Source organism: Bubalus kerabau, chromosome 13 (assembly GCF_029407905.1).
Source record: "Bubalus kerabau isolate K-KA32 ecotype Philippines breed swamp buffalo chromosome 13, PCC_UOA_SB_1v2, whole genome shotgun sequence".
In the NCBI taxonomy this organism is placed as follows: domain Eukaryota; kingdom Metazoa; phylum Chordata; class Mammalia; order Artiodactyla; family Bovidae; genus Bubalus; species Bubalus kerabau.
The window spans coordinates 25,341,327-25,360,237 of record NC_073636.1 but is presented as its reverse complement, the minus strand read 5'-3'; positions in this window follow the sequence as shown (position 1 = coordinate 25,360,237).

The following is an 18,911-nucleotide window of genomic DNA, read 5'->3' as shown; positions in this document are numbered from 1 at the left end:
ATATCTTTGGTTATTGATATTTCTCCCGGCAATCTTGATTCCAGCTTGTGCTTCATCCAGTCCAGCATTTCTCAGGATGTACTCTGTATATAAGGTAAATAAGCAGGGTGACAATATACAGCCTTGATGTACTCATTTCCCGATTTGGAAACACTCTGTTGTTCCATGTCCAGTTCTAACTGTTTCTTCTTGACCTGCATACAGACAGGTTAAGCCAGCAGTAAAATTTGACCAACTGGTGATGAATTGAGTATCACCATCTTTTCCAGATGGATACTTCATTCATTCATGTTTTGTTTTTTTTTTTTTAACTTATTATATAACAACTAGGCATTGAGACATAGTAGGAAACAAAAGAAATTCCCTATCCTCATGAAGTAAGCCTTTGGTTGCATAGACAGCAGAACTCAAAGACTGATATGATAAATTCAGAAAAGCAAAACAAAGCAGGATAAAGGGTAGAGAATGATGGTGGTGTGGTTCAGGGGATGGGGGGGGTGTGTCGCTAGAGATGAAAGAAGGTGTGTCTGTGGCGTTAATATTGATGCTCTTGGTACCTAAATGAGGGGGTCAAGAGAGCCATGCTGGCATTCAGAGGTAGAAGTTTCAGGTGGAAGGTACAGCAAACACAGGCAAACATTTGGAGGCAAAAGGTATTTTATCAATATGCACAGCACTATGGAGAAACCAGAGCAGACAGAGGGGAGAGTGGTAGAACATGGTCAGGAAAGTCCAGCCAGACCACAAAGATCTTGTCAATTTCATGTCAAGTGCTCATGAGATGCCACAGTGTATTCATTGAGAGCTGTCTCAGTTTTAATGCCCTTAATGTTTCTTAAGATTTTCTTTTTTGATGTGGACCATTTTTAAAGTCTTTATTGAATTTGTTACAATATTGCTTCTGTTTTATGATTTGGATTTTTGGCCATGAGGCACATGAGATCTTAGTTCCCTGATCAGGGACTGAACCTGAAACCCTTGCATTAGAAGGCAAAGTCTTTACCACTGAACCACCAAGGAAGTACCACCCTTGGTAACTTTTTTATTTTTCATGTTTTTATTTATTTATTTGGCTGCGTTGGGTCTTCGTTGCGGCACATGGGATCAAGTTCCCTGACCAGGGATCGAATCCAGGTCCCGTTCATTGGGAACACGGCGTCTTACCCACTGGACCAACAGGGAAGTCCCCCACCCTTGGTAATTTAAAGGGAAAAAAAATAAAAGTAAGAGTGGCCACAGCACAAAACTTTAACACTTGGAAGATATTTGGAAACATTGCTGTATCTCATGCTTCTGAAGAGTTAACTAAGCTCATTAGAGCGGCCAGCCTTCCTGCCTGGTTCATCAGACCCTGCTGGCAGCTGGAATCTCGTGAATTATGCCCCTCCAGCCCCTGGATCATGTGCTTGGCAAGCAGAGCAGAGGGGGGACTTATATACACCTTCAGAGCTGCTGTTTGATGGTCTGGATGAAAAATGGCCTCTTTAGACTGTGGGGCTTTTCTTTGCTTAAAAGAAGAATGATTTCTCCAGGAACTCAGAGGTGGGGTGATCTGGAATGCAGGGTGTCCTTGGAGGTGAACACATGTGAACGCTGATAATGTCAGGCGGTGGCCAGGGACAGGCCAGGACGGGCCCAGCGGACACGCTGAACGGGGGCAGCCCCTTCTGATGCTGCAGGGCACGCAGGAACCCCTCTGATATTGGGCGAGCCAGCACTTTCTCTCCGCCTCACTTTATCATCCAGAAAGGAACCTCATTCTTTAATAATCAGCTATTCAGTCTGTCATGTTTCTCTTTAAAAAGAAAATGCAGGGATCCTATGGATGGACAGCCCTCTCCACATCCCCACCCCCACCCCCCCCCCCCAACAAAAGGTCTCTGTGGCCCAGAGGAAACGGCCTGCAATATTTCAGCTCCTGCTGAAAAGTTTTCTTTGGAAGGAAGCCGTGTTCTAGTCAGACAAACCCAGGGCTGAATCTCAGCTTATCTACCTACTACTGGCGTGTGTCCTTGGACAAGTTACATACTTTCTTCAAGCCTCAGTTTCTTGATCTGTAAAAAATAATAATTCCCTCCTTATGTGTAGGCTTTTGGGATTGGAAATTATATGTCTGTATCTTTACCTATGGGCTTCCCTGGCGGCTCAGTGGTAAAGAATTTGCCTGCCAATGTAGGAGACATAAGAGAGGCAGGTTCGATCCCTTGTTTGGGATCCTTGTTTCCCCTGGAGGAGGAAATAGCAACCCACTCCGTATTCCTGCTGGGAAAATCCCATGAACAGAGGAGCCTGGCAGGGTGTAGTCCCTAGGGTCACAAAGAATTGGACACGGCACACACTGCTACCTATAATTTTATAATGGAGGCCAATGAGTTCACTGTTGTCAGTGTTGGGGAAAGGTGGAAAAAGCCTCGGGCTCTCGAAGGTGAGAGGGTCTGCATGAGGCCCCTTATAAGATTACTGCCTTGGGCCTGGCAGAGAGAGGTCTCTCCATCTCAAGTTAGGTTTCTCACAGGAAAAATAAAAGCACCTTTGAATTTGGGTTGTTAACCAACAAATGACTGCACAAATACCATGACAAAGTTTTCAAATTCCATAAAATTCTAAAAAGGACACACACAGGGCATCACTTTGCTTCATTCTTTTGTTACATCTAAAGTAACACACATATACCCACTCATGCACAGACACACAGCCTTTCTACTCTCTCGTAGCTATAGGTGTTATTGAGGTTCTTTATCAGGAAGATGAAAGGGGTTCTTGGAAGCAGAGATTAGAGAAGACAAAGCAAAATAGAGTTTTATCAGTTTACTATCATTAGGTACCTTTTCTCCCCCTCAATATTGTGTTTTTTATTTTTGTACCTTTAAGAAGTGTATTGTCCTTTAAAAAATAGGTTATGTAAAACCCAAACTTGACTTTTAACTTATTCAACTATCATTCCTTTCCAGAAAACTTACTCCTCCAGCTAACAACCACCAACCTGTTGCCTCTGACCCTGGCTGTCCCAAACATGGATTTCAGTAGGTCTTTCCTTGAACTAGCTTTCATCAGGCACAGGAAATGCCTTCCCAGGACATCCACCCATTGGGGAATAGTCTGATGGGTTTTCCTGATGATTTATTTATCAAGGAAGGAGGGAATGAGGGTGGTGGTATTCTCTCAATATAGCCACTCATTTTAGGAAAAAGTATCTTTGAATTTTTAAAAATGACTTGCCCAAAGGTCTGCAAAAATCTTTTGAAGCTGCAGGAAGATGATTTTCAGAAAATTAGCCTTTAGTCCTCTCCCAGGGAGGGTGCGTGGAAGGAAGGGAAACTGAATCTGCAGTACTCACAGGCGTGTCTCGTATCGTGCACTTTATAAATGGTCTTGTCACCTTAGCCTCTGGCAAAAAGAAGCAATAGTTCACCCAAAGAATAAGCAAAGGCTTGAGAAACTCTTACTACAGTTTCATCAGCCAGCCCTTTCCTGCTACAAGTAGGTGACTGCAGAGTTCAAACTTAGTGTTGAAAACACAATGGCTTAATATTACTTTTTTTTTTTTTTTTTTACTGCTCCTGACTTCTACCATACTCTGTCAAATACTTTTTGCCTGTCCATTAATGACAATTCTGCTACATCCTACAGACTGCTGGTCACTTTCCATTATAAAAGTCCAAGCCAGTTGAAAACTCCAATCTCATATCCTGTTAAGATCTCATCTCTTCTGTCCCCCAGCACAGGTTGGACTGTGGCTCTAGGGGCACCCAGTAGGGATGGGACACAGTCTGCCTCTCACCTCCTTCACCTTTCTCTCCTCCAAAATTTGACTATTCGGTGGGTTTGGGCAATGAGGAGGGATCAGGTGAAACCTCTCTGGGTGGTTTTCTGTGCTTCTAGGTCTAACACAGACAAGGTCTTAGCATCTACAGTATGACAGGATCCAAACGTGGCTCTTGATTGAATTTTCTGGCTGATTTTGCAGGGTCTGCACAGTTCCTGGAGATGGGAGAACAGGCCCTTGTTCAACCTCCCCCACCCCCACACAGCCCCCACTACCAGCAGCATTTCCCTGCCTCTGTCTCCACCCTAACCCCTAGCCCCATACATATATTCTCTTAGAAGCTTGGGAGCCTTGTCTGCTAGTGGAGAACTTTCAAGATGGCGCCAACCTGCTCATGGTCCCTGCAAGAATCTATCCATCCTTGCCACCACCATACTGTACGTACCACTGGCTTCATGGCCAGTTCTTTTCCCTGATTTGCTCTGCCATCTTTCTCCTATTTCCTTTCCCCAGGTCAACCAGGCACAGGAGCTGATGGGCTGGCCTGTCACCTAAGCAGATGTGGCAAACAAGAGAGATGCCAGTCTTCCCCTCTTTCCAGTATCCTTCTTTTCAAAGTCAATCTTCCCTTGGCTTGAAGAGATAAACATCCCTTCTGTCTTCAGGGAAGAGGCCCCTCTGTCACAATGCATTCATGAAGTGGTCCCAGTGGCCCCAGGAAACCCTTCTTTCCTCTGCTCCCCTTTCTGGGACACAGGTGTTGGTTCTAGTAGCTGGACCTGTTCTTCTTGAGGCCTTGGGGAAAGTGTCTGCTCCCACCCATTGGGGGTTATCTTTGGTGTGTGGGATACTTGAAAACTCTGTGTTCTCAGATTCAGTCCCTACTTAGGGATTCCAAGGGAACAGGAAAAAGGCCCAGTTACTATTCTTTCATATCACTAACCAAACATTTCTTCAAACTGACCTCCATCAAACCACAAGCCTTGGACTTTCCTGGCAGTCCAGTGGTTAAGACTCCGAGCTTCCACTGCAGAGCGGCGCAAATTCAATGCCTGGTCAGGGAAGATCCCACGTGCCACGTGTTGTTCCCTCCTCCCCCAACCCAAAACCCCACAAGCCTTTCCAGAATGATCAATTCATTCATCCACCTAACAAATATTTCTTGAGTGCCTTCCCTGTATTGCACACTGCTGGAGGCATTAGGGATGTGGCAGCAAGCAGGGCGGATGAGGTGATCTCTCTCAGCTTACATTCTGCTGGAAGTGAACACCTGAAGCAGGCATGCCCACAAGATGACTGGAGATGGTGCTGAGTGCTCTGCGATAGCAAGATGAGGGTAGAATGATGACGAGGAGAAGGGAGCCGCTAAGCCTGGTGGCTGGAGAAGGCTTATCTGAAGGGGAGATTGTTGAACTGGACCTAAATGATTCCCAAGAGGGCAGATGCAAAGGCCCTGAAAGGAGAGTTTGTTTGGCATGTTGAAGGATTTTAAGATAAGCATGTGGTGGTTTTCCCATTCTCACCTTAGACTTAAATCTCCCATGATGCTTCTTCCCTTCCCTCTGCTTGCTCCAGGCTAACACATGAGATAAAGAATTCCACTGCTGGGGACTTCCCTGGTGGTCCAGTGGCTGGGACCCCGTGCTCCCAATTCAGGGACCTGGGCTCGATCCCTGGTAGGAGAACTAGGTCCCACCTGCTGCAACTAAGAGTTTGTATGCTGTAGCTGAAGATCTTGCATACTGCAACGAAGATCGATTATCCCGTGTGCTGCAACCAAGACCCAGCGCAGTCAAATAAATATTAAAAAAAAAAAAAAAAAGAACTCCATGGTTCACTCTAGTCTTAGTCCACCTTGAATATGTAAGGCCATTACAGCTGTGTCTTTAGACTTTGAGATTTTAGACATAAATGAGCATTTCCATCCATTTGTTTGAGTTATATGCTAGGAAGTATCCTTATCAGTAGCTCTGGCCAAACTGTCACCCATGTAGACAGTAGCCACCAGGAAATGGATAAGCAGAGCTGTAAGGCTTCCCATGTGCAAAATCTTCATAATGGGGTTTACAGATGAATTCACTTGCTTATTGAAGTTGGTGTGTTACACCTTAAAACGTTATACAAATAAAAATATGTTATTGTGAGGCTTACTTACTAGGATGAAATATGGATAATGAATAAAAAAGAAATAAGGTCCAAGAAAGCTCTAAGGTACCATTTCTCCAGTTGGTTTATTGCTTTGAAATAAGAGAACTCTCACTTGAATTGCCCATTTTGTTAAAATCGCCTTCATAATATTCATGCCCCAAATGGCATATTTCTTAGAGGCATGGAATCTTAGCACTGAAAGATATCTTTGAGAAAGGTTAAGCAGCATTCGAAATTCACGTGGCATTCATAATTGCCAGACTTGAACTTCAATTCAAACTTCTCTGCTCCCAGGCCACTGGTCTTGCCACTGCACTGCAGGACTTCTAAGCCAAGAAACGCTACCTGATATACATTACATCAAGCACCAGGGCCAACTGTGTTCTCAGCACACTTAGAGTACTGTGGAAGCAGCCTCCAAGGTGGCCCTCAATGATCCCACCTCCCAGCATTCACACCCTTCTAGAATCCCCTCCTAAAGGATACCACGGTTGGTCGCTATGACCAATAGAATATGGCAGAAGTAATGGTATGCCACTTTTGAGCATGGTTAAAAAGACTGTGGCTGCCATCATGGTCTCTCTCTCTTGAATCACTTACTTGGGAAAACCAGCTGCCATGGTGTGAGGATGCTGAGAGATCCTATGGAAAGATCCACATGGTTAGGAAGCAAGATCCTCAGCCAACAGCCAGCAACACATGAATGAACTTGGAAGCACCTCCTCCAGCTTCATGTGATTAGAGCCCAGCCAACAGGTTGACTACAGCCTCACAGGAAAGCCTTAGCTTGAACCACCTAACTAAACTGATCCCAGTTGTCTAATACAAAAAATAAAAAAAAGAACTCATGAGATAATAAATACTATTTAGGCTGACCTCTTGAGGGGTCACTTTTTGTGCAGCTATAGGTTAACTGACAGGCACAGTGTTTCTCAGTTCTTCTAAAGCATCCTCGGTACCACGTGATGGGTTGTACCACTCAGGGATAATTCCATCTTCTCATCCCTTCTCACACAGGAGAGGGATGGACAGACATTTGCCCTGCTCAAGGACCTGCCACAGCTTGGTCCCTGCCAACATGGATGTAGAGGGGAGAGGATGGCCCAGCCAAATGCTAAAAACACTTCCTTGAGGACAACTCATGGCAGGTGTCAGCCTGTGCTCAACTTTCATTGAGAACCTGGAACAAAGGTCTGGCAGTAGTTTGATGTTCACAGAGAAGAATGAATGCGAGGTATGACTTTATGCAGACTTCCTTTAAACATGCACAGTCTTGCTGCTATTTTCATGCTTTCAGAGAATTCCAAATTTCCAGAGGCTGCTCTTTCCCTGCCCTGGATTTGGTGGAAAAGATTTTTGAAGATGTCAGTGAACTCAAAATTTATATTAACCATTTGCAGGCATGTGGACACATTTCTTTAAAAAATCTTGCAATTTACAGCATGGGATATACTTATGCTGGAGTGCCTTGTGTCTTAAAGGCACCTGAGTCATCCCACCCTGGTTTCTCTGCTAGACTATGTCTCTTTCCTTCTTCAGAGATGAGTTTGAGTGCACTAGATTCATAAAGCCTTTCTACAGAAATGCTCTCTAGTTAGTATCATTTCTTACCCATCTCCTTCTCACCACTGGACTTCAGGTATGAGTAGAATTGAGCTTGGTTCAACATCCCACTTGTCTCTGGGGGTGGCTGTCCCGGCTCCCCATATTAATTCTCTGACTTGAAGGATATTTAAGACTTTGAAGAGTGGGAGCTTAATAAATGTTACCAAAGAGCACCAGTGCTTGAGAGGCTGGCATGAAGGAAGGAGCTGGATAATGATCATAATGGGAACTCAACTTGGAGATGAACTTTCTGTAGGTTGACTTCACATATCGTGTGCTAACTTCTCAACTCTCCTGTGAGGTAAATGGAGCGAGAGAGACAAAGAGAGGGGGAGTGAGAAGGAAGGAAGAGAAGGAGAGAGGGAGGGAGAGAGAGAGAGAGGGAGAGAGAGAAGGGAGGAAGGGAAGATGGGAGGAAGAAGAAAAGAAAGAAAAAGAAAGGAAGGAAGGGATGGAGGGAAGGAGGAAGAGAGAGAGAAATAGAGAGAAAGGAGGGAAGGAAAGAAGAAAGAAAGAAAGAGGAAGAAAGCAGGAAAAAAGTTAAGAGGGAAGGAGGGAAGGAAGAAAGGAAGATCCATATCTACTGTTACACAGCTGGGGACATAGGGAGGAAAAGTCTTGTGTGCATTAGTAATGTCTTTCAAGAGTTAAAGCTCAAGCTTCACATAGTCAGAGGTGAAGGCTGGATGAGAACCACCCGGAGATCTGACTAACAGTGAGCTCTGAGGGGCTATTGGAAGCTCTCTTGCCCTTCTGTGGCCTTTGTTCCCACAATGGCTGAAATCTACCACTACAATAAATGTTTGCATGCCAGTGATAGTCTTTTGAAACAAAAATACTCTTAGAAGTGTTAATCTGCTCTGTTCCTAGTATTCTGTGCTGAAGGGGTTTACCAGAACACATTTCCTCAGGGTTCTGAGGGAATAAGAGCTTATGGAAGAGGAGACAAGATCCCATCAAATTTAGACCAAGAGACAGCTTGTGAGGACAACTGTTTCTTTAGGGAGACAGAATTGCTCATTCACTTCTTATAAAGACTGATGTCAAAGGTGAAGCTGTTTACTTTTTGCAGTTTTCAGGTAAGGAACTGAAAGTCAAGCACTCTTAGGAATTTCAAATAGAATATTTGCATTTTAAAATAAGAATGTATAGACATGTGGGGGCCTGGTAGGTAATTAATGCTGTTAAATTCAAGCACTTTGGGGACCACCATGTTGGTATTTCAATTTTAGCCACAGTAGAGCCAGGAAGTGCAAAAGTTGAAGTTCTCACGGCCAAAGTAATTTATCCCTATTACACACTCTTGACAGAATTCTTACAAGCCCTCAAAATTTGTGTCTCTAACATACTCAGCTTGCTGAGCTGCTTTTGCTAAAAAGGACATCACTGTTAGCCCCTTCTGGGCAATATGGTTACATTTTCAGCCACATTAGGACTCATGGCATTTATTTTGCAAGGCAAAGAGGAATATCCATTTGTAGAACTTCTTGAGAGAGAGGGGGGCCAAAATAGGACAGGGAGACCATGGTTTTACTTTTCTCTATGGAAACAGAGCACTTAAGTTTGACATAACAAGGCCTTTTTCAATTCGATGTTGAAATAAGAAAAGAATACCACTTACAAAATGTCAAAAAAGTGAAATACTTAGGGATAAATTTCACAAAAGATGTATAATACATGTACACTGAAAACAACAAATATTGCTTGAAAGGTTAAAAAGACATACATAAATGGAGATATATACTGTGCTTGTGGGCTGGAAGATTTAATGTTGTTAAGATGTCAGTTTTCCCCAAAATGATGTATTCTGATTGACATTCCAGAAGGCTTTTGTATAGAAACTGACAAGATGGAGAGGAACTAGAATGGTCAAAACAGCTTTGAAAAAGAAGAACAAAGTTGGAGGACTAGCACCATCTGATTTCATGACTTAATTATAGAGCTATAGTAATCAAGACAGTATGGAAATAGCAGAATGACTGACAAAGAGATCTGAGACTAGAAAATCCATAAATAGGCCTACATGTAGAATAATTTCTGAAAAAGATAGAAAGAAAAGTCTATGGGAAAGAACAGGCTTTCAACAAATGGTGCTGGAACAACTGGATACCAAAAAAGCAAACAAAAACTTCAATTGGTATCTTGTACCAGATAAAAAAGTAGTACTACTTTTTATAAATCATAGACCTAACTGTGAAGCCTAAAACTATGAAACCTCTCAAAGAAAACAGAGGAGAAAAATCTCTGTGACCTTGAGTCAGGTAAAGTTTCCTTGGATCTGACACTAAAACCAAAATCCATAAAAGAACAAATTGACAAAATGGACTCATCAAAACTTAAAATTTATGCTCTTCAAAAGACACAGTTAATAGAACAAAAAGATAAGTCAGAGACTGGGGGAAGATCTTTGCAAACATATCTGATAGACTGTTTCTAGAATACATCAATATAAACTGACATCTTAACTATTAAATATAGAGCTCTCAAAACTGAATCATAAATAAAAATTTTAAAGTGAATTAATGATTTGAACAGATACATCTTCAAAGAAGATATAAGGATGGCAAATTAGCACCCATAAATATTCAACATAATTGTGCATTAAGGGTATACAGATTAAAACCACAAGGAGATACATTTCTTTTAGAATGTTTAAAATTAAAAAGACCAGTCATACCAAGGGTTGGTGAGATAATGGAGCTATTGGAACTCTCCTTCTCTGATCTTGAGTACATCAAATGGTACGAGCAATTTGGAAAGAAGTTGGAAAGTTTCTTAAAAACTTAAACATACACCTATCATGTGATGCAGCCATTCCACTTCTAGGGTTTACTCAAGAACAGTGAAAGTGTTTTTAAGATGTACCTGGAATTTGTTTTAATCAAGCCTGGTAAGACACCCAGATGTAGAAATAACTGTCATGAAGGAAGATGACTTACTTACAGTTCCCTAGACCAGGAGGCATGGCTCAGCACCCTGGGGTGCCACAGCGGCAAGCACCTAGGTCAATCAGGAGCGGAAGATGCCTTCACTCTGTTTTTTTTCGAGAAGGAACGAGCAAGTAAGGGTAAGCAGGCTAGGCAGGATTCAGGTTGACTAGTTTCAGCAGTCTGCAAAGTGTGAGGCTTGCTCCTGGTTGTCTAATACCTGGCCCTTGGGTACTTAGGGCAGGTGGAGAGTGGCTCAGAGTGTGAGAGCACCAAAAAAGAGGCGATGGGGAGGAAGTGCTCTGGGTTGATTAGCTTGCAAATGAAATGCGCACTTGACTGGAGGGGCAGTCACTCCAAGATGACCAGATGGCAGAACATCAGAAACACATGGTTAATAGAGAAATCAGATGTCCGTTCAGAGACTTTGCATGAATGTTCATATCAGCTTTGTATGTAATAGCCTCAAAGTGAAAACAATCTAAATATATGTCAACAGCTAAATGGATATATAGAATATGGTATATCCAAAAAATCGATTACTACTCAGCAATAAAAGCATACTTCCCTGATGGCTCAGACAGTAAAGAATCTGCCTACGATGTGGGAGACTTGGGTTCAATCCCTGGGTCGGGAAGATTCCTTGGAGAAGGAAAGGGCTATCCACTCCAGTATTCTTGCTGGAGAATTCCATAGACAGAAGAGCCTGGTGAGCAGAGAGTCAGACACAACTGAGTGACTTTCACTTCACTCCACTTCAGTAAAAGGAAGAAACTATTGATAAATGCAACAGCATAGATGAATTTCAAAAATAATTATGGTAGGTGAAAGAAGGAGATAAAAAGGAGTATGTATGATTCGATGCATTCTAGAAAATGCCAGTCAATTTATATTATAATTGTAAATGCCCAACACAGATCAGTGGTTGCCTCGTGATGAGAGGGCGATAGAGAGTGACATTAAAAATGAGAACAAGAAAAATTTGGGAGCGATGGCTATGCCATTATATTGATGGTGGTGATGGGTTCATGGTATATACATATGACAGGTCTTATTAGATTGTACAATTTATTATTTTTTGAAGATGAATCTTTAATGAACTCCAGTAGAGAAAGACTTTCTGAATTTCAAAATGGGAGAACAAATCACTAAGGAAAAGATTTATAGGTTTGCCTGTATAAAGTTTGAGTGAATATTCCATATATCCTCAAATAGTACAATTTAAATGTATACAGTTCTGTAGGCAGTCACCTAGTAAAGGTGGGGCCAGAGAATGAACAACAGTATATAGGCCAGGGGCTTCCCTGCCAGTCCAGAGGTTAAGAATTCACCGTGCAATGCAGGGAATGTGGGTTCAATCCCTGGTTGGGGAGCTAAGATACCACATGCCTCAGAGTAACTAGGCCTGAGTGCTGAAAATACTGAGCCCAGTGCCACGAGAGAGTCTGTGCACTGAAATGAAAGATCCTGTATGATGCAAGGAAGCTCCTGAGTGCTGTAAGTATGACCAACACAGCCAAATAGGTAATTAAATTATATATATATATATATATATATATATAAACCAGTATCTAGGTCAGTGGAATTACTTCCAGTCCTGATTAGACTGCAATAGGCACCTAAAACCTTAGTGGCTCAGTCTCTCCATTTCCATAAATTACGTGTGAGTGTTTATTTATATTATTTAGGTTTATTCCTAAAACCAAGGTGAACTAGAAGTGAGTTCGAGAAAATGTGTAAAGCTCCAAGCCCTTCCTGAAGGAAGTAGAATACCGTGTAACCACAGTCTATGTTTTTACTACTTCCCACGTTTAGAGTGAAATGTCTCTAGAAAACACAGAGTAAGATTCCAGACAGACATAACCACAAGTGGTGATCTTACTCTCCAAAGCATAAACTAACCCTTTCCGGGCTGCTGTTTCAGCTGCTGGTAGATCCTAGGGTGCAGGATTGCAATCCTGAATGGTACACGAAGGAACATTTGCTTCCAATACCAGCTTTCAACCCCAGAGTGAACCAGACAGTCAGTCCCCCAGCCAGACGTCATGGTGGAAGGGATAAAGGGCCTGCCTGAGATGGGCCCATTGACTTCAGGGTAACGGTTCGTGAAGGCGACAATAGGCCCTAAAGGCCCAAAACAGTGGGTTTTCACTCAGCAGGCACCCTTCTGATTAAGTCAGCTTTGTTGACATTCAAGAATTTGTTTTTCTTCCCCAAACAAAACTGTTCTGAGGTTTATTCTTAATTCCAGCATGTGTAAATTTGTTTCCTTTTCTCTACTGGTCATCCGAGACTTACTCATTAATAAAGAATCTTGAGAGCATTCCACAATTCCTAGGAACAGATTGTTTTTAATGAGAAAAAAAAATCCAAACTTGAGAGTTTTCCCTTTTAACTAAAAGATTTGGCACTTCTTTTCAAATAAAGCAATACAATCTTTCTTGACAAAGAGAACTTGTACTTTCTAAAGGGAATAGGAAGTACAAGGTACAGTAAAGTTTATTTTTTAAAAAGTATTAGACAATAGATGAAAAAGGCATAATATGTTCTGCCTTATTTAGCCTAAAGGGAGATTTATTGGATGTGGAGGAAGACTGTGAAGTCTTACAGAAGTAACACAATCTCCCCTTGTAGAGACTGTCATTCCACTGAAAGCCACTGCCTATTTCTGTGTCCTTCATGCATAAAGAGCTAGAAAATGCTATTTCACAAAATAAGAATTTTTTTTGTAATTCATTAACTTTCAGTTTTGATACATATAGCAAATATTTTACATACTGATTTGCAAGAAAGGGTTTTTAAAAGGCTAAGTACTGATCCAGAAAATGAGAAGGAAAGGAAGATGGGACCCGGTGCTCTTTCTCTATCTGTGGATATTTACCACAATAATAACATTTTATTTTTACAGTGCCTCGCTACCATTTGCAATCTGGGCATTTACAGAAAATGCATGCTAGTCAAACCAGAGATTAAAATACATAAAACCACATCAGAAGAAAATCATACACTCATTGCACGATATACTCAATGCTGAAAGATAGAGAGACAGAGAGAGTTTATTACCCATATCTAAGAACCAAAATGTTCTTCTATTTGCAGGGCAGGAATAGAGGCACAGATGTAGAGAACGGTCTTGTGAACATAGCAGGGGAAGGAGAGGGTGGGATGAAATAAGAAAGTAGCGCTGACATGTATGCACTACCATCTATAAAATAAGTGGCGAGTGGGAAGCTGCAGTATAGCACAGGGCGCTCGGCTCAGTACCCTGTGGTGACTTAGAGGCGTGGGATGAAGGGATGGGAGGGCGTCCAAGAGGGAGGGGAGATATGTATGCATATGGCTGATTCACACTGCTGTACAGTAGAAACTAACACCACATCGTAAAGCAATAATACTCCAATTAAAAAATAAATTAAAGAAATCTAAAACTTAAAAGAAAAAAACAACAACCAAAGCTTTCTCGAGACATTGGAAACTAAAAAGTAAGAGGGAGAAAAAGGGAGCCAGAACAAGAGAGAAAGGCTGTTTGAAAGCTATTCTAACTTAAAATGTCAGGTCTGACCTATGGTCACAAAACTTGATTACTCTGGTTAACAGTAAGGGATTTAACTTTTATCTGAAAACTTACAAGGTTGGGGTTAGTATGGAAAAAAACCACAGATCTGGAATTAAATTCAAGTCTTAGCACTGTGACTAACCCCATTGTGTGACCTATAGTAATTCACCATCCCTTTTGGCCCTCAGTTCCTGAGCCTATAAAATGAGGGGACTGAAATAAATTCTTCTCTTGGGTCTATGTAGCATTATTTTTATTTTGTTTTTTACTTTTTGGCTGTTCTGGATGGCTTGTGGGATCTTACCCAGCCAGGGATTAAACCCTCGACCTCTGCAATGGAAGCCTGGAGTCTTACGCACTGGATCACCAGGGAAGTCCCTGTATGTAGCATCATAAGCCAATGGTTCTCTGGTGAAACCACACAAAAAACTAATTGTGCTTCTAGCAAAGGACCCTCAGTGGGACAGTCAGCAAAATTGAGGGATGAAGTTAAGCAGAGAGCAAGGCAGATGTATTCTTTCCTGAGATAAGAAAGCATTCTTTCTCCAGAGAGCTTTTACATCACCATGAAGCACTCATACCCAGACGACTCTACTCCTGACAGCATGGGATCTGTCCCTCTGGTATACATGTCCCAGCGTCGTATTCTTGGGACATCCCTCTTCCAGCTTGCATCATGGAGCCTCAAAGCACGCCTGGCACACTGGATGCTCAATGAGTGAACTCCAGGAAGATCCCTCCTCAGGTCAGATTCTAGCCCTACCTGGAGCAAGTGACATTGGCAAGTCACTTTCCCAGTCTCTCAAAGCTTCAGTCTCCTGATCCTTAACATGAGGTTTTTATTCAATGAGGTAAAAATATGCAAAATTTGATCTGAGTAGCGCAAACTACTGTGGAACTGCAAAGTATGTGATGTCTGTCTTTACAAAACTCTTACAGCAGATACAAGAATTGCGACACTTTTCTAGGACTTGGGTCTAGCAAATTGCCCCAGGCGTGTCTCCCTTCTCGGACTTGTTATCTGTCTGTTCAGCTCCAGGCACAATGGACCTCAGAACCTTTGGGATAGTCTCCAGGAACTGGAGGTCTGATCTCAGTTTCTCCAGTCTTCCAAGACTTATCCCCCAGATCATCTTACTCCTGACCCCTATGGGTAACAAGCTTGTCCATATCAGGTGTGAGCTTGAGACTCCAGATTCTCAAGGTTGCCCCGACCAGGCTGGTCTCGCCTCTCTGTCTACTAGGAGGGAATAACACTCTGCAGCTCCAACTCCGAAATCCTCATGGGAAAATGATGCCCTCTTTTAAGATGTCAGCTCTATGAGACTATCCATTTATGAGAATAAGCTACTGGAAAGGCATGAAGAGCCTAGAGAAGGAGGGAGAGAAAGAGAGTCCTGATGACAGCGACCTTGGAAGCAGCCATGCTTGATGTGGATAGTTACTGTTATTTAGGCCATAAGTAGTGTCCAACTCGTTCGCGACCCCATGGATTACAGCATGCCAGGCTCCTTGGTCCTCCATTTCCTGGTGTCTGCTCAAATTCATGTTCATAAGTAGGCAATGCTATCTAACATCTCATCCTGTACTGCCTTCTCCTTTTGCCTTTTATAAACAGTTCTATCAAATCATTCACAACTGGCCTCTATAAAATCCAGGAGGTCTTAAGGATGATGCCACAGAGAAACTGAAGATCAAGCAGTAATCAGGGTGTTTACAAAATGCAAAGATTCTCACTCTGGCACAGAATAGGGTTTTCTGTGTCAATGACAATAAAAACTCACTGCAGTTTTCATATGGTTTTTTTAACACACAAATGAGATTAATGTCTGAGGGTCAGAAATAAACATTTTATAGAAATGAAAATATATATTCGGATAAAAAATAGCATACATTTTTTCTTAGTACAATTAAATATACTTAAGCGGGAAAAATACTAAGCTTAACTTTAGTTTTAACTTTAGAAACCCATGTCTTTCTATTTACATGTAAAAGATTACCATCAGAAGTAGCAATTCTTCAACATAATACTACATAAGTGTTCTATAAAATGCAGTTCAAATATGTGCAAGAAAAAATTCAACTCTATTCATAGGAATGAATGCTGTAGTTAAGAATGCAAAATAGTTTTAGTAATTTAAAACCAAGAAAGAAAAAAAAATCTCCGTTAGGGATAAATATTCCATATATGGTTTTTATTCAAAGGCAACTTATTTTTAGGAAGCTGGAGAGAAAATAAATTTCTTAGCTCTTTTGGACTTTTATGTTCAAAAGTGACTATTTATATTTAAGCTAATACTTTAACCTTGTATTTTTTTAAAACCAGTGTTTCAGCAATACATACATTAAGTTTAATAGCTTTTATTTTAATTTCTAAAATATGTCATTGCAAAGTGAATCCAGTCATAGAGTATAAAGTTCTTTTTTCAGATGACTAAATGATTTTGTTCAACATACAACTCTGGCATTATGATGATTTTACCAGTCTTTAAATACAATGCATCTGAGGGACGACTTACTCTCTAAAACTCTGAGATATTTACTGGGTCCTTCCAAGAATTCCCAAAGTGGTACTTTCAAGGATTAGAGAGGCTCTCTAAGAATTTACAATATAGATCATTTTAAGATGCTTTTCTTTTACAAAACAGAATGTGTTTAGAGAAAGACAATCTTCTCTTCACCTCCATCCCCCAACATTACGGAATTACAAAAATAAAAAAATTACATTTGCAAACTTTCCAAAGGAAACAGGGTGCTTGTTTGATCTCTGCAATGAAAATGGTGGTAGAACAGAGCAAGATGCTTGTATTTATCAGCGAGCAGAAGCTACTATCCAGACCCTTCAAGAGATGCAAAGAAAGGCTACTTAAAACTGCAGATCCTGGGAACTCACCAGATCATTTTGTATTGGAATCGGAATCCCCAGGGATTTTTTTTTTTTTTTTTAAGCAAGGTCCCTAAATGATTCCTAGGTATACTGAAATTTGTAAGCCAAAGCATGTGACGTTGAAGAGACAGAGCAACTCTCAGATCCCTGAAAGAGCACCAAGCATTTTCCAAATGTATCCTTTGCATGACTTTTTTCTTCCTCCATATAAGGGAAGTAGAGAGGTGGGTCGTTGTGACTTATCTCTTCCCACCTGGGTTCAACAGACAGAGGCTAGGCTCCTGTGTTCATCTTGTTTGATATTCCAATCAGGGAATTAATAAATTCTGCCGGGTGGGGAGTTGCTCTGCATGGTTTATGGGATCTTAGCTTCCCAACCAGGGATTGAACATGGACGGGCCCTGGAAAGTGAAAGTGCCCAATCCTAACCACTGGACCACCAGGGAATTCCCTAATAAATTCTTGATAATGATCAGACTGTGTCCAGTAAGGTCTCAGATTCTTCATAGATCAAATCTTGCAATCGTGCCTGCATTCTTTTTGCGATAACAATTTCTAAAAAGAGAGTATTTCCTCTATAAATTGTCTATAAACAACTTAGAAACTTAGTCCATAAATGATAACGGGCAACTTTGGAATTCTCTTCAAATGGTATTCTCACCAAAATACTCTGAGAGGTGCTGAACAAATAGAAAAATGTATGTGCAGGCATGATTTTGTGTGACTCAGTCATTGTATCTTTCCTGACCAAAGATTCAGTTCAGTTCAGTTCAGTTCAGTCGCTCAGTCGTGTCCGACTTTTTGTGACCCCATGAACCGCAGCACGCCAGGCCTCCCTGTCCATCACCAACTCCCGGAGTCCACCCAAACCCATGTCCATTGAGTCGGTGATGCCATCCAACCATCTTAACCTCCGTCATCCCCTTCTCCTCCTGCCCTCAATCTTTGCCAGCATCAGGGTCTTTTCAAATGAGTCAGCTCTTCAGCATTAGATTACAAATGCAAAACCAAGTGTTTGATTCTTATCACAAGGAGATGCTTGTCTCCTTTCCTAAACTAAAGGTTGCTGCTGCTGCTGCTGCTGCTAAGTCGCTTCAGTCGAATTTCTTACAAAGGTGGGGAAAAAAAGAAAAGAAAAAGAAACTCATATGCTGGTTACTCAGTCAATGCTTATTTTCTGGCTTTGCTTTCCTTGAAATCTTGTTTATATTATTCTTCTATAACAATGAATAGCCAGAAAAGCTCTTATAAAAGGTCTGCCTGTATAAGTGTGTTAAATAATTATAATTTAAGCTCTTGACTAAACTCAGATTATCAACACCTGGATGTGTTTGTGAGCAAAGTCTGAAACTCCAGTGAAATAGACAAGGAAGAATAGAACAGAGTTATCCTTGACCCAATTGTTTAAGTTTGTTATCCTGGTTTGCTAACAATTCAAGACCTGTTTGTGTAACTGTTGCCCATAGGGCAGAGATAAAACAAACAGGAACTGCAAAGGTAGGTTTGGGAGACTTGGGTGTATTCTTCTGGGTAGCTCCAAAAGAGAGCCTCTGCAATGTTCAGTCTCATGCTAAAACAAATTCCAAAGCGTTGTTTGATCTGCATGGAAGACCCAAATAAGATGATAATCATTAACTCAAATGAGCTCCCTGTTTATAAAACCGCTGTGACCATTTGGCAGCTGTAAATAACTCTTTGTCCAGGATTGGAAAACTCACGGAGAAGCAGGATATATAAATTATAAAAGATATGAGAGGTCAAAGGTTTTTGGGAAAAGGTAGGCTTACCTCACATTTTTGTGTTTCCCTCAGTAGTAATATTCTAGGTACCTCACAAAAATGTTTATTATGGTGCCATGGCTGTTAGCTTTTGGTGATTGCTTTAAGATACAAAATTCAGTCGAAAATACACAGAATTTCCATTCTCCCAAGGGGGTAAAAATTAGCTACAATGGTGTAATTGTCATTTACTTAGATACGATACCTTGCCACACATTAACATTAACGCTATAGCTATTTCTGT